We start from the raw sequence: 26,171 nt of genomic DNA on the forward strand, positions 1-26,171 counted from the left end.
AATTTGGGATAGGAAGTGAGGAGGGCCTGTGCATTGACTGAGATGGCAGGTGACATTTCAAAAAGGCAGGACAGGATTAAGCAAATTGGAAGAGGGACAGGATGCAGGCATGAAGTGATCTTTAATGTCAAACACACCCTTAGAACATTTTGTATGCAGCATATCATAAAACTGGAGCATCCCTCTTATGTCCCCTTCCTGGAGCAGCAGTTATCTCGGGAGCACCCCAAGTCCTCTGCTGTTTCCTAGGTTTATCCTGTCCATGTGTGCCCCAAAATTGACTTTGCTTCATGTAGGGAAGTAGATAGAGCCTGTGCAGCTGTAGATATTCCATGAGTTGCATTGGAATCCGAGATCCATTGCATTTTCCTATCATATCTGCTAATGGGTTTCAGGATGAAGATAAGTTCTCTGAAGGCTTTTGCTCTGCTTGAAAGTGCCAGTACAACTCCTGACTACCTTTGGTGAGAGCACAGTTAGGGCAAGGCTGAGCACTTTTGAAAATCCTGCCCCAAAACGATGAAAGGATCTTAATTTAATTAACAAGTCTAGTGTCATTTTGTTGTCATTAATCCTTTTACTGGGAGCACAGCCAGCTCACAGCAATTGCTCAGAGCTTTCAGGGTCCCCGAGCTACTGCTATTACGCAGTCTCCCAAAGTGGGGGATCCACAAGTACTGGTTCCAGACCTGTGCATTCCCAGCTCTCCTGGATTTGGTATGGATCACATGTGAGCCCATACAGGAGTGATTCTATTGAATTAACCAGAGGACACATCCAGTATTTATGTCTAGGTGAACTGTGTGCAGGTTTATTGCCTGCCATTCTGCCTTCCACTCCACTTCCCAGTAGTTGCTTTGTGGGAATCCTGTAGGCAGCTCCCCAAAGAGAGCATCTCTTTGTTTTTCAGCATCTGCAACCACGCCAGAAAAAAAATCAGCAAAAGTATGGTGTGACACTAGGATGTCATTTTGGCAGCACAAGGGGTTACACGCCTCCGTGTATCACCATTTTCTGGAGGGCCTTTTCCAGGATGTGGTCCTATGAGAGGTCCTATGCACATGCCTGCAAAAGGAACAAGATTTCCTGATTACCAGAGGCCATATACATGGAGATGGAGCCCAGGTGGAACCAGAGGCAGCAGGTACATTGGCCACATGGCTAGCTGTCCTTTCTGCTGAGGCAGGTGTGAGGGTGTAAGGTCCATGGAGCACCCACATGCCTATAAAAGCAATACAGAGCTGGAAAGGAGCCATCTCCAAAGTGTATTTTCTAACACTTTTTCAGTACCTGGTCTAGCAAGTTCCAAGAGCCATTGGTCTCCACAAATCTTGCCTGAGCAAAGCTGTGTAGATAAGCCAGAGAGGCCTTTGTTCTCAGCCTGTGTCAGTAGCACTGATATCTCTAGCTCTGATGGGGATGACAGAAACCACTATGACAAAGAGGAGAACAGATCACCTACCTCCAGCACCTTTCCTGAAAGGACTAACAGTGAAATTATCTGTTCACAAAAAAAGCAGATATGTGGAGTAACACACTGACTCCCAAAAACTCTTGGGTCTATTGGGAAAGAACTTGATTCTGCAGAATAAAGCCTCATCTTTAAGTCTATGTAAGTACAGATCTCTTTTCAACCATCTGGGCTTTTTTATTGTTTCACTGGACAATGGCAAGCTTTTACCAGCCTTCATTTAGGCTATTTCAGACAATGTTCAATGATGCAAGTTTTTCTCATAAAAACACACCTAAGAATCACACAAGACAATTTTAGTCACACAAAGACATATGTTAAAAAACAAACAAACAAAGTATTTAGCTTTTCTCTTCCTTATCTATTTTTTCTCTCAATTCTTACCTATCTTCTGTTGCCCACAACAGTGGGCAAATCTTCCTATCCTCTCATTCAGTCAGCAGGTTCCAGATCATGTAGCAGCCCCTTCAAGGGAGAGCTGCAGATGCCTAATTCTGAATTCCCCTGCATTTTGTTGTTGCCAGTTCCTGTCTGAACACTATGATGTGCTGCTCCTTTACACTTCTGCTGCCCACAGAGGAAAGCCCTCAGCAGGAGGATGTCAGATCCTGTCAGTACATGAGAGAGGATTGCAGGGATGAACTGTGTAGGATGGCAGCTGCATAACCTCCACGTCTTCACAGTGAGCAGGAACTGAAGAGCAGAGGAGGAAGGAAGGCTAAGGGGATATAGTGAGGCATTAAATAGCACTTGCTGGATCTCTGCTTGGCAGAGATTCACATGTCCCTCTTTCTAAGTTTTCTGTTCCTGGGGAAAGTTAGAAATGAGGAAGCGGGAGAAAGCACAGATGAACTGGTGGGAGCAAAATATGCCACACCAACCACAGGCTCCTGTGCCTCATGCAGATGAGGGATTCTACAGAGTTCCCAGCAGGAAGGAAAACTGGGTGTCATGTTGCCTTCTGCTGAGAAGGCAGGCGACCTGGTTTCATGACACAGCACAGCAACCCGGCCTCGCCCAGGTCACTTGGGCCACCAACATGCACAGACACCAATGTGGTGGATGGTCAAAATGGCTTTTATTACTTTATCTTGTGTGGTTAAATAGTCAAGGGGCCCTACTACGTCAAAAGGGGGACGGTGGGCCTGGCTAGGGTTAGTAGGGAGTGGAGGACTACTGGTATTAGGAGGTGCTACATGTCTCAGGGGTGATTGGTTACATATCGCAGGATGAGGGGGAGAGGGTCTTGCTTTCCGTTACATCCCGAAATCTTCCGTTCGCCTGTCCCTATCTACCACATCTCCCCCCCCCCCCCCTTTTCAGTAATAAATGAGGTAGCTATAAACCTAGGCACTAAGGTGAGGTACAAAGTTATGACTTGATAAGGGAAAAAGGGTTTTTGGCAAACTTGAGTAATCTTCGCAAGGCAAGTTTGGAACATTTTTACGACTGGCAGTGTTCCCCGTTTTTGGTTTACAGCATTTGTTGCTGGCTTATAAACAGAATGTTGGATCTTTCCAGGCGGGCCTGAATGAATGAGACCAGCTTGTTCAGCAGGCATGGTCCAAAAGTAAGAGCTAAAAGTAGTATTGCCAGTGGACCTATCAGGGTGGAAATTAAAGTGGTGAGCCATGGTGATCGATTGAACCAGGACTCGAACCAGCTCTGTTGGGTTTCCCTGTCTTTCTTTCTCTGAGTCAGTCTATCTCGGAGTTCTGCCATGGAGTCTTTAATGACTCCTGTGTGGTCTGCATAAAAGCAGCATTCCTCCTTCAAGGCAGCACACAATCCTCCTTGTTGCATGAACAAGAGGTCCAGTCCTCGCCTGTTCTGCAAGACCACTTCCGAAAGCAAGGAGACTGATTTCTCTAGAAAGGAGATGGATTTCTCGATCCTCTGCAAGTCCTCATCGATGGCCATTTGCAGCTGAGCAAGCCCTTGGTGTCAGGTCGCGAGGGCTGAGACACCCGTGGCTGTGCCAGCTGCTCCCAGGCCAAGTAGCATTGCGATAGTTATACCTGTTATTATTTCTTTTTTGTGGAGTCAGCCGGGTTCTTCAAAAAGGTGGTATACCTCTTCGTCTGAGTGATACAGGACCCTAGGAACAATCGGAACTTGGACACAGAAGTCGATAGCGTCATTGAATTTGGCAAGGAACACACAGGGACTCACTCCAGATCACTGACAAACCCACATCCCAGAGGCGGATGGGACCGTCCACTTATTGATCTTTCTGTTGGGCTTGACAACTTTGGTGCAGAAGTTGCCTTTCTGCTTTGCTAAGGCTGCATTGCCAAAACATTTGCCCTGGCCTATGACTTGACTCAGGGTGATTCCTCTGCGGGGAGTGTCCCATCTGCACTGGTGGGGGGCATCAGCTGTGGAGTAACTGAAGGGAGTGTTTAAAGCAACTCCTTCGTAGAAAGGAGGCTTAACATCGTAGCAAAGCCAGCAGGAATCAGTTAGGCTTGGGTTGGATTCGTTCAAGGATAGAAAGGTAGCTTCTAGCATGCGAAAGATTGGGTTCGAGTCTGACTCGGCTAAGCAGCCTATTTGGAAGGCATCCACATGGCTGGTCGGGATATCACTGGCCTTTGTGGGCAAGGTTTTGGGGTGGGTTATGTTTTCCCCTTTCAGCACATCTTTAATAACTTTATTGGGTCCTACCGGTCGGGGTGCTGGCGGTTGGAGCTTGATAATTCATACATTCACCCACTCTTTTTGCCCTTTGAGGACTACTGTCCACATTCTGCCTGTGGCCCAACTAGGGTGATCTGGCTGCAAAACTGTCATGTTATAGTCTGTGCATTTCCGATATTTGGGCTGTGTATAGTAGTTGCTATAAACCCCTTTCGCAATGGCGGGTTTTTTACAGCCGGTGGGTGCCCAGGTGAACTGTAAAAATTTATCAGGCTCCTGCAGTTGCCACCCTTCTCCTGATGGCCTGGCATCTGTAACAATGGTTTCACAGCCCCAGTATCCACAATATCCCCACCCCGGGTAATTGCAGTACTTTTTCCCTGGGTTGGAGGCTGGGCACCAGTAGGATAGGTACATGTACATGATGTGTGGGTGATAGGGCTGTAATTTCGGCTGTCCTGGAAACAGGTCGGTGATGTGGAACACAAAGGATGGGGTGCTCGCAGTGGTGATTTCTTTGAACACCTTGTCACTTGAAAGATGTTGCATGACTCACCTGAATGGCTGATGGGGGTAATGATCTGGGTCGGTTTGCCCTCCGGTGACAAGCCCCAACAGCAAAATCACACAAAAACACTGTTGATGTTTGGGTCTCATCGGTGCGGGACTCTTGGGTGCTGTCTAGCGGCTTGGTGGTTCGTCATTTTCCTCTGGAACAGGGGTGTACGCGTTACGGGGATGCCCCATGAACATGTCCTGCAAACAGAAACTCACAGTTTTCATTAGTCTCATTCTGAAGGTCTGGCTTGATCGACTTAAGTGGACACCACCTGATTCTGCCCTCTTTGTTAACCGCCGTGTACCCTCGCCCCGTGAGCACCAGTCTCCAGCCCCGTTCCCATTCACCTAGCTCGTTTTTGATTACGACCTGCGGGCCCTCCTCTAGTGTTCAGGTGACCCAGTGCTTTCAAACTGGACTGTTTGTTTCATCTCCCCTAGGGAACTGATTCAGTGCTAACAAAGCGGTTGCTAATATACGCGCCTGGTCTCTTGGGGGAACGGAGTTGGCAAAGCCCTCTGCCTTTGCCAGTACTTCTAACTTGGCTTTCAGGGTCTGGTTTGCTCACTCGACGATGGTCTGCCCGGTGCTGTTATACGGGATACCATGCACTAAAGTGATGCCCCATTTCGAGGCGAATTCTTGCACTGGTTTGGAGATGAAATTGGAACCGTTGTGAGTTTTAATTTCTTGGGGATACTAAGCCATGCCATGGCTGTCAGCCAGTGCTGAATTGTGGCCTTAGAGTTAGCGTTGGGGTGCTGTGTGGCCACGATCACTCCGCTGTAAGTGTCTACTGTCACTGCAAACCATGCTCGGGGCTTCAGCGGTTGACATAAAGTGAAGTCCGACTGCCAGATTTCTGAGGCCTTGAGACCTCTTGGGTTGACCCCACTGGTCCATAGGGGTGACTTCTGGCAGTGAGGGCAAGTGGCCACTACATGTTTTGCATCCGCTGTCGAGATCCTGCATCTCTTCGCCAGTGCTTTGGCTCTGATGTGGAGCGACTTGTGCAGTTGATGAGCTTCCTGCAATGTCCACACTCTCTTCACTGCGGCGTCCGCTTTGTCATTGCCAGTCTGGAAGAAGCCCTTGACAGGGTTGTGGCTGTTGACATGAATGACAGACACGGTGCCTCGTTGTGAGGAGAGCGCCTCTTCCAGCATTGAGGCCGCTGCAGATGTTGACACACCTGGTCCCGACATGGCCAGGCAAAGCCTTGCCACAAATATAGAGTCCGTTATGATGTTGAGGTGTTCATCTTGGAAGAGTCTGCACGCCAAGACCACTGCTGCTGCTTCCAGTTGTTGCACTGACAGTGTGGGGTAACATGTTTTGACGCAATGCCATTGTTCTCCTGCCTGCCACACCGCCGCTGTAGTAGAAGTCATGGAGGAAGCGTCTGTGAAGACCGTTGGTCCTGGCTGTGGTAGATCCATGACCTTTGGCGGCATGTCTATGTCGACAATGGTCAATAGCTGAGTCCAAGGTGGTCTGGTAGAGTAGGAGATCTCTCCTCCGAAGCCTGTGAGCTCAAGGGCCAGGTGCTCTGATATCACGGTTGACTCCGTGGTCGGTCGCTTGCGGAAGGGAAGATGAATTCTTGCCGGCTCGGTTCCCAGGTGTCTCAGGGTGAGTTTCCTGCCTTTCATGATGAGGATGGCGACGCATTCAACTCCCGGGAAAATGCATGAGCTGGTTTTCTGAGGACCACTTACTGGATCGGCTGAGACTTTTCAGAAGGTCCTTGGGCCAGTGCTCCCACTCCTCCCTTCTGTGTGAAGGGGACGTATAGATTGAGCGGCGCGCCTGGGTTCCACCTGGCAAGTGTGCCAGTAGACATCTGATGCTCGATGAAGTCGAGGGAGCTCGCTGCTTGTGGCGTCAGCTCCTTGGGGTCCCAGGGGTGCTTTCCTTTCAGGAGGTCGTATAAGGGGTCCATGACCTCGGGGGGAATCAGGATGATGTTACGGAGCCACTGCAGAGATCCCACAAGGCGCTGCATGTCATGGAGCGTCTTGATGTCTCAGCGGACCTTCACCTTGGAGGGTGTCACGTAGGAGTTTGTGATCCCCACTCCCAGGAAGGTCACGCAGGGTCCTCTCTTGATCTTCGCATTCGCGATCTCAAAGCCATTGGTCTGGAGATTTTCTGTGATTGTGGACATTAAGTGATCCACTTGGCTTGCTGATGGTGTGGCGACGAGGATGTCGTCCATGTATTGAATGATGGTTGCAGTGGGGTAGGATTGTCGGACTGACGTCAGTGCTCTGTCCACAGTGATTTGGCATGTGGTCGGGCTGTCCACGAGACCTTGTGGTAACACCTTCCATTGGAAGCGGAGGTTGGGTCGCTCGCCGTTTGGGAACACGATGGAAAAGGCGAACCGTTCCTTGTCCTCAGCGTGCAGGGGTATTGAAAAGAAGCAATCTTTGATGTCCAGCACTGCACATGGCTGCCCTTCGGGGATGGTTGAGTTCGTGGGCAGCAGTGTCTGAACTGGACCCATAGGTTGGATTGTCTTGTTCACTTCTCTCAGATCGTGGACGAGACGATAACCTTCTCCAGACCTTTTGGGGGTTACAAATACAGGGGTGTTCCACGGGCTGGTGGAGGGTTCTATGTGACCCTTTTGCAGCTCGCAGCTGACCAGTTCTAGCAAGGCTGCCATTCGAGGCTTTGACAGGGGCTACTGCTCGACCCATACGGGGTCTGATGATTTCCAAGTCAGTCTGATTGGCAGCGGTGGGTGTACGGCAGTGGCCCTCATGATAAATTTGTGATCCTGACTCCTAACATAGCAAGGATGTCCCTTCCTATCAAGGGTGGAGAGTTTTGTAAAATGTAGGGGTAGATTGCTACTGTCTGTTCCGGCCCCTTTTTTGTGTGAAGTGTTATAGCCACCAACTGGGTGCTTTTCCACGCCTGGGATGGCCCTCCCACTCCATTCACTGGGAGGACTTCTTTACATTGCCAGTGCTGAGGCCAAAGCGCTTGGGGAAAAACCAAGCAGTCTGATCCCGTGTCCGCCCAAAACTGAAGACCTATGACGTGGGGATCCTGACTGCCATAAAGGCGGCATGTCCCCCACACCATCAGAGGCTCCTTCCCTATTTTCATGGTGAGGGCCACCCAGGGGTTCCGCTCTGGGGCGTCCCCTGCTGGCCCTGTGGCACAGGCGTGGCTTGTGGCGGTGGTGGATACGAAGGTGCCGCTGGTGGTGCTGCGAAACTCTGCAATTGTGTCGCTGGTGGGGGTGTGAAGCTGGCTGCCTCTTGTGGGGCCATGGGGTATGAGGGCCCCCCGCCCCACTGGGGGTTAACATAGATGGGCCGCTTTGCATTCGTAGTGGGAGGAGGCTGAGTGCTGCCTGCACGCCCCCTCCCTTTCCCGTTTCCCTGGGGCCAGGACCTGCACTCCTTAGCGAAGTGCCCTTTTTTCCCACAGCCCCAACAGGGCCCTCTCGGGCATGCTTGGGGTGGGGGCACCACCGCGGACTGCTGTGCTGGCTGGGGACAGCTCACTGCGATGTGGCCTGCCTGACTACATTTGAAGCATGCCATTGCACTGGTTAGGGTGTGGACAGCTGCTTGAATGGGTGTTAGGTGCTCCTCTCTTACGACATGTCTGATCATGTCGGCCAGGCTGGCTCCGGCTGGCAGGGAGCGCAAAATGTCCTTGGTGACGGAGTTGCATTGCTGGCGCAAGCAGTCCACTACCACTGGGCCCTTTGCCTCTGCAGGCAGGGTAGAGGAGTCTACTGCTGTTTGCAGGCGGTCTACGAACTGCGTGAAGCTTTCACTATCTGCCTGCCTTACGGTGGACGACGGTGATGGCTTGGCCACTACTAGAGAGGCGGCACGAATAGCCTCCCTGGCAGTTCGAGTTGTGGCCCTGACTTCCTCGGCCCACATTTGTGCGGCTTGTTGCTGAGGTGTAATCGTTTCATAATGTTTTCCCATCAGCCTGGATAAGCTCGAGCCGTTGTCCAAGACTGAGCACCAAGATGTTTCCTATTACCATCCAAGTAGCAATTGCATCTGGACAGTTTTCCTTATCTCCTGTTAATAGGCCCATCAATGTCTTGCCTCATGACTCAGAGATAACACTCTCCAAGAGCCAGTTCTGTTTAACAGGTGATTAAGGACACACCTCATGACTCAGAATAACATTAGCCCATTGTGAGATGCTCTGCCCAGGGGGAGAAGCTAGGCATTCCCACCTGGATAAATCCAGGCATTTCTAGACAGAAAGGCAGCCTTTCCACAGGTTTCCAAGAAGACACAGCAACCACATCTGCCACTCCAAGAGGACTGCAGCCACTCCAATTTGGACTGCTACCAGCACGCTGGCCAAAGCGCTGGTCAGGTTGTATTCTGACTTTGCCAGTGGTCTTCCTTTTGTATCATTGTGTGTATTTTTTGTCTTTTGTTTTCCCTTTTCCCAGTAAACTATATTTCTGACTTGGAGTCTCTCACTGGTTTTGCTTTCAAACCAGAACAGCCATGCAGTGGTTGCCCCGCTCCAGAAGCTCGGGCTACCTCTTTTGTACAATTATCTTCCCATTCCTGCTTAAACACGATCATTCCTGCACCGCCAAGTATCATGCGACCTATTTGTTTGATATCAAAGGGGAGCAAGTCATCATTGCCAAAAAGGCCATCCACAAGGGTGGAGACCATGGCTGAGTTGATCCCTTTCTCTAAAATGGCTTTGACAATTGCCTGTATGTCTTTGGGGTTTACCGGAGTATATATCCTTTGTTGGTTCCCCTCTGGCCCGGTGATCCTCACCGGGAAAGCTTGAACTGCGGCCGAGGGGGCCCATTCAGCACAAGCTATTTTTATTTTTCCCCAGTCGGTGAACTGGGCTGGTTCGTGTTGTGATTGCCTTTCAGTGTGGCTTAAGGCTTTATTCATTTTTGTTTTAAACCGCGTTAGCTCCGCTCTTTCCGTTTCTGAGTTCCATTTGGCTTCTGTCAGCTCTCCCAAGCTGGCGGAGCTGCTGTTGCTGGACTCAGAGCCGGAAGTCGAATGCCAGCACACTTCTGGGCTTTGGTGCCTTTTTGTGCGGCTCCGGCCCTGCCCCTCCCTTCAGGGGTGGTGCCGCTCTCGCCCCCTGGGCTTACCCTGTCTCCCGCAGGGGGAGGTCTCTCCCTTAAATGGTAGCAGCATTGAGCGCGGCTCCCGATTGGGCATGCGCTCTCTGCCGCTCTCCTCCTTCTCTTTTTCCCGCAGATGCGCATTAGCAAAAACCCGCGACTCCAGGCTCTTCCTGCCGAGAGCATCCGCGCCCTGCCCATCTCCTTGGTCGCTGGCGCCATGTTCGGTTGGGTATGGTGGTGGCACTGCCCGCATTTCCTCCCGAGCCGCATTTTCTGCGTCTCTGGCTTCCCTCGCCAGTTCCTCCCAAAGGGACTGCGCACGCTGCTGCGCCCCCGGCGCCGAATCACTGATCTGCAGCGAAGGGACAGATGGGGAACCCACGGATTTTTGGGAGGGTTCCGTGGGGGGGTTTGGACTCAGGCTCGGGGAGGAGGGGAACGCGCCCGGCCCCCCCGGATCCCTGCTCTCCGGCGAACCGCTTTCAGGGGCGGTTTGCGTTGCCACCCCTATCCCCAGATTGGGTGTAGCTAATAAACGTGCGCACGGCACTCCATGTTTCCTGTTCTTCGAGCGCTCTGCATAGGGCTTGTTCGACTTTACCCCACGCCTTGAGGCTTTTGCCGCTGCCTGAGGATTTGGGATCCTTGGCCAGCACGGCCGTGCATTTCTCCCACACCTCTGGATGTAATATTTCCACGGGACGTTCAATTTCCCCAAGCTCTAGGAGTCTCGCAATAGCAAGATAAAAATCCTTGAGCCTGCACTTAATTCCCCACTGCTTATGAACTGAACTCACGACCTTCGCGACGGCCTCCATGACGATCGCTGGTCTGGGGACGTCTCCCCCGCCAAGAGTCGGTCCCGCCGCTCCGGCCACTGTTTCTCGTCCAGGCGATACCCGCTACCCGAGAGAGTTTCTCTCTCTCCCGAGTTTCGGCACCACTTTGTTGCCTTCTGCTGAGAAGGCAGGCGACCTGGTTTCAAGAAACAACACGGCAACCTGGCCTCGCCCAGGTCACTCGGGCCACCAACATGCACAGACACCAATGTGGTAGATGGTCAAAATGGCTTTATCTTGTGTGGTTAAATAGTCAAGGGGCCCTACTACGTCAAAAGGGGGACAGTGGGCCCAGATAGGGTTAGTAGGGAGTGGAGGACTACTGGTGTTAGGAGGTGCTACATGTCTCAGGGGTGATTGGTTACATATCGCAGGATGAGGGGGAGAGTCTTGCTTTTTTACATCCTGAAATCTTCCGTTCGCCTGTCCCTATCTACAACAGTGTCAGTACCTGGCCCAAATTCCTAGAAGACATGCATGCAATTATGGCATAAATATCCTGTACGGGATCCTACCTACAGCATTTGGGACCAGCTATTTCTGAACAACCCCACCAATCTCTTGGTACAGGGCAGCCCTCTCCCTTTGCCCAAGAGGGCTTTGCTTCTACTTTGCTTTCCTCTAGGCAGTGGGAGAAAGATCTCCATCACCCTGCACTTCTCATCTTCTTAATGAATAAGGGAAGAAGCAAAAATACATGGTGCAAGAGAACACTCACTTGAAGTGCTTATGCCAGGGCTCTCCAGGATTGTTGCTAGTGCAAAGAGTAATTCCTTTTCCTGGGAATTACTGGCTGAAATGCTGTGGTCTGCATTATACCAGAAGCCATGCCAGAGAGAAAAGTTGGAATTAGAAAGGTCCCAAGACAAGCTCAGTCTACCACAACCACAAGAAGATGGTTGGTTCTGACTGATCTCCAGAGCACCCACCCTGCAGCCTGTGGCCACAAAAGGCTCCCCAGGGCTCTGTAACAAGCTTGAGACCAACAGCAGAGAACAAAAGCCACAGCTTTTGTGTGCCACAGGAAGAGAGCAGCAGCAATCACAGGCAGGCCCAGTGCCCACAGTGCCTGCTGTAAAACTCCCAGATGAGCTTTGGAAATTGGCCAGGCCTCACATTACAAAGAGTAAAGGGAAAAACCCAGTGTACAGTGGTACCTCCCCATTTGACCTAAAGGGGCAATTGCAGAGGTCAGCTTGACCCCAGAAGCATGAACAAGATGCACAAGACAGGACAATGTAAAGACCATCCTACCATTTCTCCTTTGCTTTAGCCATTATTCTGAGCTTCTACTGCTGAGGAAAGGAGACCTGGGGGACAAATTGTCCTGTAAGTTAGGGAAAAATCTTTTCCTTTGCCTTTCTTTCTAGCCTTAGAAAGAGTACATGTCTGACAGGGGCCTGTTTATTTGCCAAGGAATTAAGGAGTTTTGTGCCTCCCTTAATTCTTAAGAAAAGATAATGACCTTCTGGTGGGAAGATCCAAGCAGTGCCAAGAAATGTGTTTTGGAGGCTTTTCAGAGTCAATATGTTAGAAGCAAACAGATTCCCTGGAGAATAAAAGGGCAGATGGAGCTATGCAACCCTGGATTTCAGTTTAGGCTTGACAAATTCTTTGGATCTATGAATCTGTGATGTAATCAAGGGTATTTGCCTCCCATTTGACCCCAGAGGAGAAATTAGCAGCATGGGCACTGCAGCACCCAGCCATGTAGTGGGGTGTGTCCAAAAGGCATCACCATATTTTGTACACACATCCTCAGCTGGAGTTGTTGCCTTGTTCCCAACCTGAAAATGAAACTCAAGATAATTTTTGTAAGGAGGTAATATAAAAGGGGATCTTTATTTGAAGGCCATCAGAGGCAGTTATGGAAAGATATCCACAAAAGCCCACCGCCCCCAGGGGTGAGTTCATTCTTATAGGGTTTAGGAAATTAGCATAATTGGTAAAAGGCACTGATTAGGAAGACAAGTGGTGATGCAATTCCCCATCAGGTCAAGCCCCTTCTCTGGATCCTCCACTTCAGCACGAGCTGTACTTTGTCCATGAGAATGTATCTCCAAGAGCTGTTCTTGGCCTTGGTTCCCAGGAAGAACCAAGATAGTACAGGGAGGCCTTGTACTTCCCGGGGCTTGGAGCTCAGGAATTTGTTTTGTTTTTTTGCCTATGGAAAGGCCATGGAAAAGTACTGGGAAAACGAGCTACTAATACAATAGGTGACAGAGTTACAAATATATGTGTGAAGAATACAGAACATAGAAAAAAAAAAGGCAAAACCCAAACATCATCAGAGTGAAATTAGGTAGCTCATGCACTCCCATACCTGGCAAAAGGCTCCAAGCCAGCTGCAAAACCCATGCAGAAGCTCATTGGTGCTTGGCTGCCACTGAACTCTGCCTTGCTGTGACTCCCAGGTAGTTCATACACAGCTGTGCGCACACCTTTCCACTGTTGCACAGGCACAGCTTGCCAGCACCATACAGTCAGTCATCCTGGCCTGGGGGAATTCACAGAGTGCCTAACCTTGAGACTGGCTGGGCTTTCTGCTGCTCCTCTCCATCCTCAGGAGGTCCTGCTCAGATCCTAGTTCAATGTCCATCTCTGGATGCAAGAGAAATTCATGTATTGCTCTCCCATAGGGACCATGAACTTATATTTAAATGGCTAGGGGGATCTGTTTCCCCATCAGCACTCATGGTTGACATTTTCACCCCTGCCAGTTTCCAAAGTGCAGCTGAGAGCATAGGTAATGATAATGGACAATGGTTCTCGCTTTAACAGACCATGACCTGGGCCACTTCCTGGAGAGGCATATGGCTCAGCACATTTTTGCTTCCAGGAATCCCCAGAGACCTCAGAGAGCTGCTGGAAATGTCAGTCATTCCCTGAAATTCAGCCTGCAGGCTTCACCACAGGAAGTGAAGTGATTTTGCTCAGCCCTGCAGCTCCTCATGCATCTTTATCCAGCAATTTCATATGGAAGTACAGGACAGTTGGCAATGGATTTACTCCCTACCTTTGGTCAAAGAACAAAGGCCAAGCAAATAATACTAGGTTACTGCAGTGAGTGACACATAATCAACTGTAAAGAGGTGTAGGGATTACATCCTGAGACACCTGGACTGCCTCAGCTCTTCACCAATTTCTTTCACTCACAGCCCATTTTAAAAGCTTTACAAGCTCTCAGCAGTCACAGATCTGTTAGCTGAACTCTGTTTTCTGAACTTTTTCTGTTATCTTTGGACACCTGGGTCTGTGAAATTGCCTATTAACAGAGCGATTTAGCTAATCTCAGAAGAGCACATGTGAATCTAATGGTCAGATATAATGCCTTGACAGATCAATAAGGCACATTCCAACTCCACAGAGTCTAGACTTCCTGGGACTGGGTGGAGGGATTTTTATAGTTGCCAAAAAGTTCTGCCTGTGTTTGTGAAAGAGGGAAAGGAGAGAAGCAGAGAAAGGGTGATGTATTCAGCCGCAAAATATTTTGAAAAGCCTGAAGAAGTTTTGGGTTGGATTGAGACATCCTAGAGGGCCCACTGTAATTGCTTCTCCTCTCTAATTGCAGAGGAACTATACTTCTGTGGAGCTGAAAGGCTTTCTAGATCCAGGTTGAGTGGGTATAGGAATCTGCATGTGCATGTGCATCAACCTGTGTTGCAAGCACCTAGGCATGCATGCCACACTGTGGAGGGCTTGCTGCATGCACATGTAACAACATTTGGACTCACTGATGTCCCTGGGACAAAGGGGGTTTGCAGCTGTGTGATTCTTACCACAGCATGCAGAGGTACCTGGAGATTCAGAGATGAGTGATGGACACCTGCACCACCTGTGTGTACTTCAGCAGGGAAGAGAGGCTGTAGTACACTGACTGGCACATCCTTTGTCACTCTGCTGCCTATCCCAGCAATGTGACTGCTCTCAAAGATCATGCCCATGTCTGTAAATAAACTCTGACAAGGGCCTAGCCCACAACGGGTGTAACAGAAGACCATGCAGCGGTGCTAATTTGCAGCAGCTGAGAATTCACCCTCAGTGTCTCCCAACCCAAAACAAAACTCTATTAAAAGGTGGTTTCTCAAGTTCAAGTGTAGTGCAAAAAGCCCTGTTCCTATAAAAGGTGATTAACTGGGCAATTTGCAGCAGCAATACTCCTGCTAATGTGCCCAAGAGATGGTATCAGGCCTACACTCCAACCTTCTCCCCCCTCTCTTCTCCCACAGTCCAGGTGCACCTGACCATGACATGCTGATGGTAATTCTGGCAGCATTTCGACCCAACGGATTTTCTCTGGCCGACCCTAAAAAAATGAGCCTGAGAAATTCTCTGTATACACAGAAAGCTCTCCCTGCAGACATCTGAAATCTTTGTCTTCCTTGTAATATCTTCTGTTTTCCTTGCCTCCCTCTCTTGTTCCTGTCATACTTGCCCAGAGGTTTGCCACAATGTACATCAGAAGATGATACACCACTTTATGGCAGAAAATGCTGGCAGCTCCACTGCCTATAGAAAACTTGCTTTGGTCTATCTCTGCCTTGGCTCATATCACTTATTTGCTCTGCAGACCCTGCAAAGCTTTGTGCTTTACCCTCCAAGTCACTCAGTGTACACTTAGCAGCAGGGATGAAAGAGGCTTCAGGAAATAGCATGTTGAGAAGTGAGGCCTCCCAGGACTCCAATCAACCCCCCTAAAGGGGAAAAGCCTAGGGCTAGAGAACAAATTCTAATTATAACAACAGACCTGCAGTCATTCCCAATTATGTCAAGCTCTTCAATGAGAAATTAAACAAGTTATAAAATGGGTGCACTGTCTTATTCTTCCTCTAGCATTAGTAGTGGTATGTTGTAAAAAAATGGCCATATCTAAATAACATGTGAAGGGACCATTATGGCATATGACTGACAGAAGAAAACAGTATTAGTGTGATAGACACATCCTTTCTTGCTCCACAGGCTTGATTTACTACAGAATTACAGTAGGTTTAGGCTACAATAACACCTCAGACTGAAGTGGGGATAATTCTTATGTGAAGCCAACAAAAGCCTAACAAAATCTGATTGCCAGAATCTGGAAAACTGCAAACATCACAATGTGAAGTAAAAGAATAATTTGTGCTAAAGAGCAAGAATTACTGATTATGTTACCAGCAAGTAAGTAGGTCAGTTTGCATCTTTGAATCAAGGCTGAGGAACTTTCCAGGATGCAGAACTTGAACGTGTACCTCAAACATAATTTTCATGCTCAGAATCAAAACTGCTGGGAAAAATATGACTGTTAAATTATAATAAAATCATAGTTGTCCATTGCAGGGTGAGAATTCATTAAACCAGTAAAGAATTAGTACCACAGAGGTGAAATGGGACAGGTAATAATTGCATGAGCACAGATTGAGTCCTGAAGTCTCAACAACTGTTTCTCCAGAAGCCTTTGCCAGCACTTTCACATCTGCACATCTCGGTGTGAAGGTCTTTAGGTTAACTGTACATGGGTGATACCTCCCTCGCTGTCACCTGATTCCTTACTGCCTTCCCCATTATATGCAGTAATTTCCACCCATGCAAAGTGGGTGGCATTTTACACTTACTTCACTTTCTCTTCAGTCAGGTGTAAATGGCTGCAAGAGGTACAAAACAGAGTAGAGCTGGGGGATGATTAAGAAAAAAAGGCTGTGAGAAGATTACTTCTCTCCATGAAATCTGCATCTTGTGTCTAGCATTGGAAATGGAATATGGTTGAGAAAGTGAATATCCCTAGAATTCTGTAAGACCATCTCTAGTAGTTCAATATGGTTTTGTACAGTATCTAGCACAGTAGAATGGTAATAAACAATATTTGTAACACTGTACCCAGAAGAACCTCTGAATGTGGTTTGTAAAGTTGATACTAAAGAGATTCAAAAGGCAAAGAATTCAGGCTGAGGAAAATGTTTCACATGGGAGCAAAAAACAGAGCATGGGATTACAACGGAAAAAAATTGCAGTACTTTGACTGCAACAGCAAACTGCAAAGGATGGAGCACTTTGCTTAACATACATAAAATCTTTTTGCAATTAACCTCTTTTACCAACTGTCAATTGGAGGAATTTGTCACCTCTGCTCATGTATTAATTTTGCATAATCTTCGCTCTCAGGCACTTTTTACCATGCAAAGTACTTCACAGAGCTGTGCAACTGACAACATACAAGTTTGCAGTGAAACTTTCTCTTTTTTGACAGCGCAGAATGTCTCAAAAGGCTAGTAAAGCATTTCTTTTTAGTCTCTCAAGTGGGAGCAGACAAACCTTGACAACACAACTCTGTGTTCTAACAACAGGACACTGAGCATTATTCTACCTGCACGCCTAAGTGACTGTGATATCCAGGGGGCTGCATTGGCATGTTGTGCCTACTGCAGCTTCCTCCAGACCACAGAATGCCTGAGTCAGAATGTGGCCCATTGGGTCTGCACTGTCTTTCACCATCATCTGCTCTCCCCCTGCCTGGTGCCGGATGTATGTGTGGGAGTCATTGTTCCTTATTCTTCTCCTTTTTCTACTGTCAAAAGAAATGTCTAATGTATGTCCACAGGTGTTTGGGATGCTTTCGGTTTGGTAGTGGGGCAGATTCTTATGCTGCAGTGCAACTTGTAGGGCGTCTTTAAAATATTTCTTATCTAGACAAGAGGTTGCAATAAGAAGGAGATACTTGGGGGCGAAAGGGTCTGCTATGACAGCTTAATCAAACTGAAACCTGTCCCTAGCTGTCTTTCCTTCCAGGAGACCCACAGGGATTATGGGGTGGATTCAATGTTTTATCCATTAATTACTGCCTGAAGACAGTTTAGGGCAGCTTATATGTAGAGTCAGGCCTCCTGTGCCTGCAAGAGCTCGACCCCCTGCCTGTGGGCCCTGTGTGTGATGGGTCACACTGAGCAGGGTGCCTCGGCACACACCTTCCTGCCTCCAGGGCTCACCCAGCTGACTGGGAGCTCTGCACACCCCTGCTGCCTTTATTTGCACAGGAAATAAAAAAGAAAAATATAAATATGTTTATCTATAAAACCTATACAAGACAAGATTTGTCTCTCAGGTTTGCATGTCTTACAAATTAAGGTCAGAAGGGACTATCATACAGACCATTTGGTCTGGCACCTTGTGTGTATATCACAGGTCATTTCATTTTAACCACTTTTCCCTGCACTGAACCCAAGAGCTTGTGTATTTAAAAGACAGTTCAGCCTTGATCTGGAGCCACCAAAACATGTTGAATCCATCACATCCATCAGTAACCCTCTCTGTTAAAAACATGAGCCTTCTGTCAGATGCATTGCTCTGGCTTTGATTCCCAGCCATTTCTTCTCATTTTGTTTTGAACTGCCAGGGTAAGCAAGCCTTTAGGGTCTGCAACTTTAGCCCTGTGAATTTACTTATAAATTTGAATTCAGGCACTATTCCATCTCTTTTCTGAGGAGCTAACCTCTGAGTTTCTTCCTGCAAGGCATTTCCTCCAACCTGTGAAACAGTTTCTAGCTGCTTTCTCCACACTCCAATTTTTAAAACATTAATTTAAGAACATGGACACTAAAAGTATACACTTTTCTGTTTGGGTTTCCCACATGTTAAGTGGTATGAATTATAGTCCCCTGCTTCCTCTGTTCTTATCACCTGAATCACATATCAGCTTTTCCAGTCTTTCACTCCAGCCAAATGTCAGGCTAAGCAGCAATCAAGAAACACAACTCATCTATTCCTCTTTTTGGGGCTACTGGCATAAAGGTAGCCTCTACCCTGTTTCAGAGGGGACTTCCAGGTACTGGAAATTGGTCAGCATTGATACTGATGGGCCCTGTGACCCCTGCAGCGCAGTCCTTTACAGTCCTGGTCTGTACCTTCCCTGAAGGTATGAATATAAATTTTTTTTTCTCTCTTAAAAGTTTTTCAACATTCACTCTGCTCACTAATGGAAACTATTTTCTCACTTAAAACAAGGATATAAATTACTTGTTTCCAACTGCAAAACAGAACTGTTTATCCAACACATCCATCTTTTCCCATCACTGATGATTTCCTCATCCCACCTAATAACATATCCCATCACAAGAGGCTGTCTTCTTTCCCTAAGAGCAAACTGTTTTGGTTTTAGTGATTTTTTTTTTCCCTGATATTTTTCACTATCATAAGAATTTTCCTGAATTTCATGCCTCTCAGTTACTATTTCTTGAAGTCTCTCTCCTTGTTTTTCCACTTGCTGTAAACCAGAGAGAAGAGAATACTTCTACACATGGCTTTCACCTCACCTGTGATCCAGCATTTGAGGTCTTTTCGCATCTTCTGGAGTTTAAAATGTTCAGACACAGAGAATCATGAGTAAAAATAATAATATTCTGTTCAGAGGACTACAGAGGATATAAATCATAATCAGACTGATTACTAACATTCAATTATTTCTGTTATTTAGTTACAATATTGCTCACTGGTTTTTAATCATTTGATGTTGAATAATTTTATACTGCAGCTCAGTATTTTCATTATTCACCTCAGTACTTTCATTTTTCTCAGCTGAACCTTGACTTTCTGAAGTAGTTAATTCTAGCTCCAAGCACCAGTCTGTCAATTTTGGTCACACCCCCTGCTAATGCCCAATTACCTAAGGGCTAGAATAAACCTGTCACCCTTGTTGAAGGGAAAAAAACCTCCTCAGTCAGTGAAATAAGGATGTCAATGGCACACCTGTGCAGTGAGACAATGCTCAAATGACGGGGTGTTTTCCTCTGAGGGCTCCGAGGATGCTGTGAAGCCAGGGGAGCTCCCCATGGGTGTCCATTAGGAGAGAGCTTGGCACACCGGGCAGGGACAGGAGCAGCCAGCCAGACACACTGGGGCAGCCCCAGCCATGGGAATGGGCCACCTCCCAGGACCCGTGGCCAGGGAGAGGGGGGCTGTGGGCAACTAGAGCCCAGCATTGCTGGGGCTGACATGGGTTCCTGGGATGTGGGCAAGGTGGGGCATATAGCCTGCCTGGCAGACAATTTTATTATTTTATAACAACAGTTGATTACAGCAATTAACAGAGCATTGCTTCCCCACAGGCTGGATCACTGAGTGGCAAATCACACTGCAACAGCAGTGATGCCAGTGGTGCCATGGCAAGCTGCACCAGCCTGGGCTGGGAGAGCTTTGCAGAGCCTACTTGGCAACATCCAAACATTAGGTTGCCTAATTTTCACTGGAGTGAGTTAAAAATGGTTTGGTAGGATTCCTGGTAGACAAGAGTGTTCATTTTTAAGCTTGGACGACCAAGCCTCAATGGTCAAGATGCCTTAGCCAATGTTTCCAAAATAGCAGCGAATTTCAGGCTTGAGGGTTCTCTTAGAGTCATCTCTGGCGCTCCCTGTTTTCAGAAATTTCTGCTCAGTCACTCCTGTGAGGAAATGCTGGGGCAGCCAAGTGCTTTTTTAGGAACAAATCAGCCATTACCACAACACATGACAGGCAAGCCCTGAGGCTACAGGGCTTTGTTATGAAATCCGCACATTTTAGATTAAATTAAAAACCTAAACAAAACACATGTACAAACCCCAAATTTCCACATCAGTAAATGACTCATTCCTTATTTATAAAAGAAGCATTTCTGAAGACTCATGGAGATTATTCTGTTTCAGTATAATTTTGTTTAATCAGGCTTTGAATTAATTAACATAATTAGTCACTATGGGGGGATAATTATAATTTTATGGAGCCTTTTGTTGTGCTGGTTCAGGTCTTACAGCTTGATTTAAACATGACTGGAGGGGCTTATTAACATGAGTGATTAATGCTGCATAAAATTGATTACAAATTAATTTTAGCTGCAAAACCACATTTCTGCAAATTCTCCTCATGAGTAACTACAATGACTTTGGACTAAAACCAGTTTGGCTGAGGTTGAACAGCAGCAGTGGCACTGGTGGCCCGCAGGCCTCACCACCAGGAATGGCAGAATCCACCCTGGCTCATACTGCTAAAAAGCCTTGAGCCAAACTGGCATCACTGTGAGGGAACAACATCTTCCCTGCAGAGGAAAACAGAAAAATCCAGCAAAATCTCTTTAGCGACTGAGAAAACAGTGTGTAGTTTTTATAATGGAATCATAGAATGGCTAGGGTTGATATGGACCCTAAAGGTCATCTGGTTCCCACCCCTGCTGCCATGGGGACATGGCCACCTCCCATTAGACTAGGTTGCTCAGAGCTCCATCCAACCTGGCCTTGAACATTTCCACGTATGAAAGATCCACTGCTTCTCTGGACAACCTGTTTTATTTAGTTGACTTCTCTACTTAAGCATATGTTCACTGCTCATGTTCCTTCTGCTACAGCACTGAACACAGAAAAGGCCTAGCCTTGAAAATTCCCAGTCTTAATTTTCCTTATAAATAAAGTCAAAATAATTTCTAACATTGGCAGGATGCTGAGTTGTCATGGGAATGTAGATGTATGCAGAATGCATTTATATATGTGTGCAGTGGTTGGAAAGAGTGTGACAGATCCTACCACAATAAGTAGTACCTGATTCTACAGAAGGTCCCTGCCACTGGGCCTATTTCAGAAATAAGCAACTATGTAAAGTTACTGGCACTCTGCATTGATCTTTTAGATCATTTATATTTTTATTAATAATAGTACCATCAAAATACAATAAAAATCTAATTTGGGTAGTGTGGCCCTGGGTACTGTTAAACAAAGCAGATGTGAAGTTTCTAAACAAGATATCCTTGAGGTTTATCTTTGAAAAGAAGGAAGATGTTTCACATCTAATTTTCATCTAATTTTTTCAAAGGCTTAGCTCGACATTTCCAAGAAAAACAGTTCTTTCAGATAAAAGGCTGCACAAAAAGAAATGTCATGTGGAAAGGAAGAGTTTGGATTTGTTTGGGGTTTATTTTCATAAAAAGGAAAAAGTGAGGATGGTGGAAGGAAACAAAAAAAATCAAACTTAAAAATTAGGAAATACGTAACATGCCTTCATGATGTCTGGCATAAAATTACCCCAAAAATATATTCATTCATGTCCCTGAAATCTGCTCCTCCAGCAAATAAGATACTCATCCTTTTCCAATAAATTATTTATAAGCCTGCAACCTTCCTGTCTAGTAAAAGAGGGTTGTTGTTGTTGGTTTTTTTTTTTTTTTTTCCTTCCATTTATACTAGTTCAAGACAATGGGCCTTGCTGCCACATAATTCAAGTGCAAAGTAGCAGGAAAAGTGCTGGCATTCTGTCCTGGTAGAGCTTCTGCCCAACACCCAAAACTATCTACACACAAGAAAGTAAGTGAGGAGTTGGCAAGAAGTTTGTGAGCCAACAGGTTCACTTGGGTAGCCCAGCCCAGTGTGCTGAGACCTGGATATATGCCTCTGGCTGTGGGAATGTGTATACAAGTGTGGGGTGCTAGGGCACTCACATGGGTACCGACAGGAAACTCTCTACACCTATTTGTGCTGGGGGAGAGGGAGGCAGAGCTGAAAGGATCAGCTCCCCAAGCACTTGCCAAACCACAAGTGCCATGTGCTGTCTGCCTTTCTCATTAAATTGATTAAAACCAGGTCCGGATGAATATTATTTGCCAAATATATTATTTAGCAAATGTTGATCTTCCTTACTGAATATGCTATCTGACTGATAATTTCTGCAGTAGCCTATGAGCTCTAGCACCATTCAAATACTATTAGTTGAATAATTTATGAGATGAACAAAGACAAAATGCATTGAATAATTTATTCAAAGAAAAATTACTCCCAGTATTTGGTTAGCTCTAATTAGATCCTCTTTTCGGCTAGATTACACACATATATGCACTTGTTTAGGCAGACATACACACAGGCACACGCTCAGAGACTCAAGAGAGCCAGATTTGGGAAGCACAGCAGATTAGCACCACTTCACTGATTTTATTGCTTGAGGCCCAGTGGCAGAGTCCAGATCAGAACAAAGCCTCATAAACAGACTGAAACAGCGAGTCCAAGTCAGAAATTCTGAATGCGAAACTGAATTCTCCCTGCAAAATGCAGGATGATATGCAATGGGTCAGGGAAAAAAGGAGCTGATGATTCATCTAGCAGATGATTTTAGGAAAGTTTCAGAAGCAAGAACAAAAAAAAATTCTGCCTCAAGTGGATCACAAGTCTCCCATTTTTGACAGAATGTATACAAAGAAAGAGACTGTTGAATGTGTTGATTGGAAAACATAAACTTTCCTATTTCACAGTGAAGTGTGGGCAGAGAGGGAGATCAGAAGGAAGAGATGGCAGGTATTTCATGGCAACAGGAAAAAAGACCCCTGCACCATGATTTCAGGACCAATGGAGCAGCAGGCAGTCCCCAACCATCAAGAGGCCCAGACCATGTTCATATGCTGCAGAATGGCTTTTTCCCCCACCTTCCTGAAGTACTTCCAGATACTCCCTTGCAACTGCAGTTTTTCTAATTTTTAGGACATGTTACACCTGAGTTCCCAAGGCAAGGAGAAGCTTCACTGACCACAGTGAGCTGCTAGATAAAGACATACTGGCATCTTCTGCTGGTTACCTGATTTTTCACAGCTAATTTGGGAGCAGGTATTTAAGGTAAAGTGTCAGTTTTAATTCACAGCCCCTTCAAAGCAACTTTCATATGAAGCCATGTAACCTCTCAGAATCTGGTACCTCCCGGTCAGGATTGAGGGCAGCAGAAAAATTTTACTGACAGTGCAGCTGTTTGCACCATAACTAACCACATGGATAAACAAAGGGCTATAATTTAGCTAAGATAACCTTTGTGATAACCTTACAAAAGCTGACATAAACCATATGCACTGCCCAAACCAGACAGGCAAAGACAAACCTTACATAAACTCACAAATTTAATAAAATTTATATGATGGCATATCCAGTAGTGTTTATAACAGAGAAGCATCCCACATTCAGGCCTAGATTTTAAACCCCCTATAGCACAGAGAATAGAAGGTCATCTCCAATAACATGAAACATGTACTAAATGAGAAAAGTAGCCAAAGCAGACTTGAAGGCATTGTGTACCTCAAAGAAAAAAAGCTTTCCTGTTTGTTGTCTGCATCTGCTGTTTAGATAGCTGGACAAGATAAATGCAAAGATAAAACAGAAACCTTTAGTTGGTTGCCTTGAAGGACAAAGCTGCATCTTCCATTGTTAATTTGCTCCAAATTATTTTTTTATCTCCTGGTTCTATTTTTGTAGAGCTCTCAGAGCTGCTCTAATGGTAAAGAGTAACAGAGATAATTGGGAACATCCTGAATAACCTAATTCCAGAGTCTTTATGGTATGACAAGACACCTAAAGGATGTGTCCAGGACAATGTCAGCTGGCATGAAAGGCTGCAGCACAGGCATTAGAGCGAGGTGACTCTGCTTAAAAGCTTGTTGGCACTTTCAGTTAATAAAAGTCACTTGGGAAGTATTTTCTTTTATGTCTGACAGGTTTCTCTTTTTGCCCTTTATGTATGAGGTGTTACCATGAGTGCAGTTCATCCACCGATTAATCATCCTGTCCATTCTGTTCATAGCGCATGGATGGCATCATTTTGTACATAGGACTTAAAGAGATGGGTTTCAGAGACTATCAGTCTCCAGAGGCAAGGCTCAGAAGTGGAAAGATGAAACCATAGTTAGGCATCTTGCTTAGGAGTTGGCATGTGAGGCTTTTGCTCCTCCTCCAGCACAGGTAACCACAAAGGTGTGTGAGCACAGCAGGAGCATACAACCGAGTGCAGACATAGCCCAGGGATGCCAGCTGGAGCATCTCACATCAAAGAACGTGGAGAGTGGTATGGTCAGCCACAGGGAAGTGGGCTGTGGGCATCCTGTAGTTGTCATCTGTTGCGTACCCTGTACCACTTCATCCCAGTGCCTCCCGTGGAGAGGAACAAGATTCCATTTTGCTGTGTGCTTTCTGAAAATACACACTGACACAGCTGTGAAGTGCCTGGATCCACTTCAATGGGGGAACATACCAGTTAATAACAGCAATCTGAGATGACAAATGGTCAGCCCAGGCTGTCCTCAAAACATGGTCCTAACTAACTCATCAGGGTGCTCAGTTAAATTAAAGGAAATAGTATTAGTTTTAAATTACTGACCTGAAAAGCAAATATTAAAGCCACAGGCTGCTACTACCATCATAACCTGCAGGAATTGGCCATAACAAACATGTTCAGAGAATATAGGAGGAGTAAAGACTATTTCTTCCAGTACTTATTGCACCTTCTGGCCAGTGTCCTCTTGCAGCACTGAGCAAGGACAATGCTGTGTCAGGTCCAGGGGAAGATACTCCCTTTTGTCACAGTTCCCTGACCTTGCTGGAGTACAGCATGTTGCCTGGACCCCTTTTCTAATAAATGTTTCCAGTTCTGCAGATGAGCACATGTACTTCAGTGTATCACTTTGTGGAGTGCCAAGTCAGCTTGATATTTGAATATTTTGTCATAAAGCAAAAGCACTAAAACTTTAGGCTTGGATAACTAATCACTGCCCCTTTAAAGGAATTTATTTAAAATAGCATAAAAATGAAGGTGAGAGCAGTGGCAGCAAGTAAATTACTGCTGCCTAATTGTACCCAAAGAGAATTGGGGGCCTGAAATGTCCCTTCACGTAGATTGGCAGAGAAACAAAAAGTGTAGGAGACACATGCACATTGACTTTATGAGTCTTTAAATTTCTTGGGTTTCAGCTAGTTCCTGAAGTACAAAAAGTATTATATTTTTCCATGCTTCTGTTCCCTTGTTCACAAGTTCTTAAGGTTTGCATTGAGAGACCTTTATTCACCATTAAACTGGAAAACAAACTTGACAGGAGCTCTTTGTTGAGCTTGTTGAGTTCTTCTTCTGTCCCCATCCAGGAACAGGGAGCCAGCCCAGTAATTCTGCTACTCTGTGTCTCCTAGACGATTCTCTTCAATGCTGACCAACTCCTTGTAAAAAGAGCTACATAACTGCCAAGCACCAGCTGCTGCACTTACAAGTATACCTTGTTCCTTCACACTGAGAGCCAAACATTTTATGAGGGATCTTGTATATCCTCTCAGAAGTGGCCTTCAACTGTCCAGTACAGTCCTTTGGTAACATGCTTTTGGCAACAAAATCAACAAAATAAAAATCCTTTAATTATTTCACTAGAAGCAAAATTATCTTTAGCTGGGAGGTAGGGAGAGGAGGGAGAGGTTCACCAGAAAATTGTTTGGTCTGGGCCATTAAAAATCTAAATTTCCATTGCTTTGAGAAGGTGATCCATAAAATTTTAATTGCTTGAGAATGAACTTCCTTAAGTTAAAGACTGAGAGTTCTGTATGTCTTAAAGATTTGGTTCTAATTTCATCTCCTTTGTGTTCTTTAAGAGGTAAATGGAGATGATTCCCCAAAAACCCTCAATGTATGAAGGTCTGGGGCTGTCCCATAAGCAGAGTGTGTGCTCAGGAGCTAGAAGGGAGGAGCAACAGGCTGACTGCAATGGCCCAGCTAGATCAGCCCCAGGCAGGGAGTCAGAGTCCCATGGGCAGGGACCCTCACTCTGTCAGGCCCTAGCCTCAC

This window comes from Vidua chalybeata, chromosome 3, assembly GCF_026979565.1.
Source record: "Vidua chalybeata isolate OUT-0048 chromosome 3, bVidCha1 merged haplotype, whole genome shotgun sequence".
In the NCBI taxonomy this organism is placed as follows: domain Eukaryota; kingdom Metazoa; phylum Chordata; class Aves; order Passeriformes; family Viduidae; genus Vidua; species Vidua chalybeata.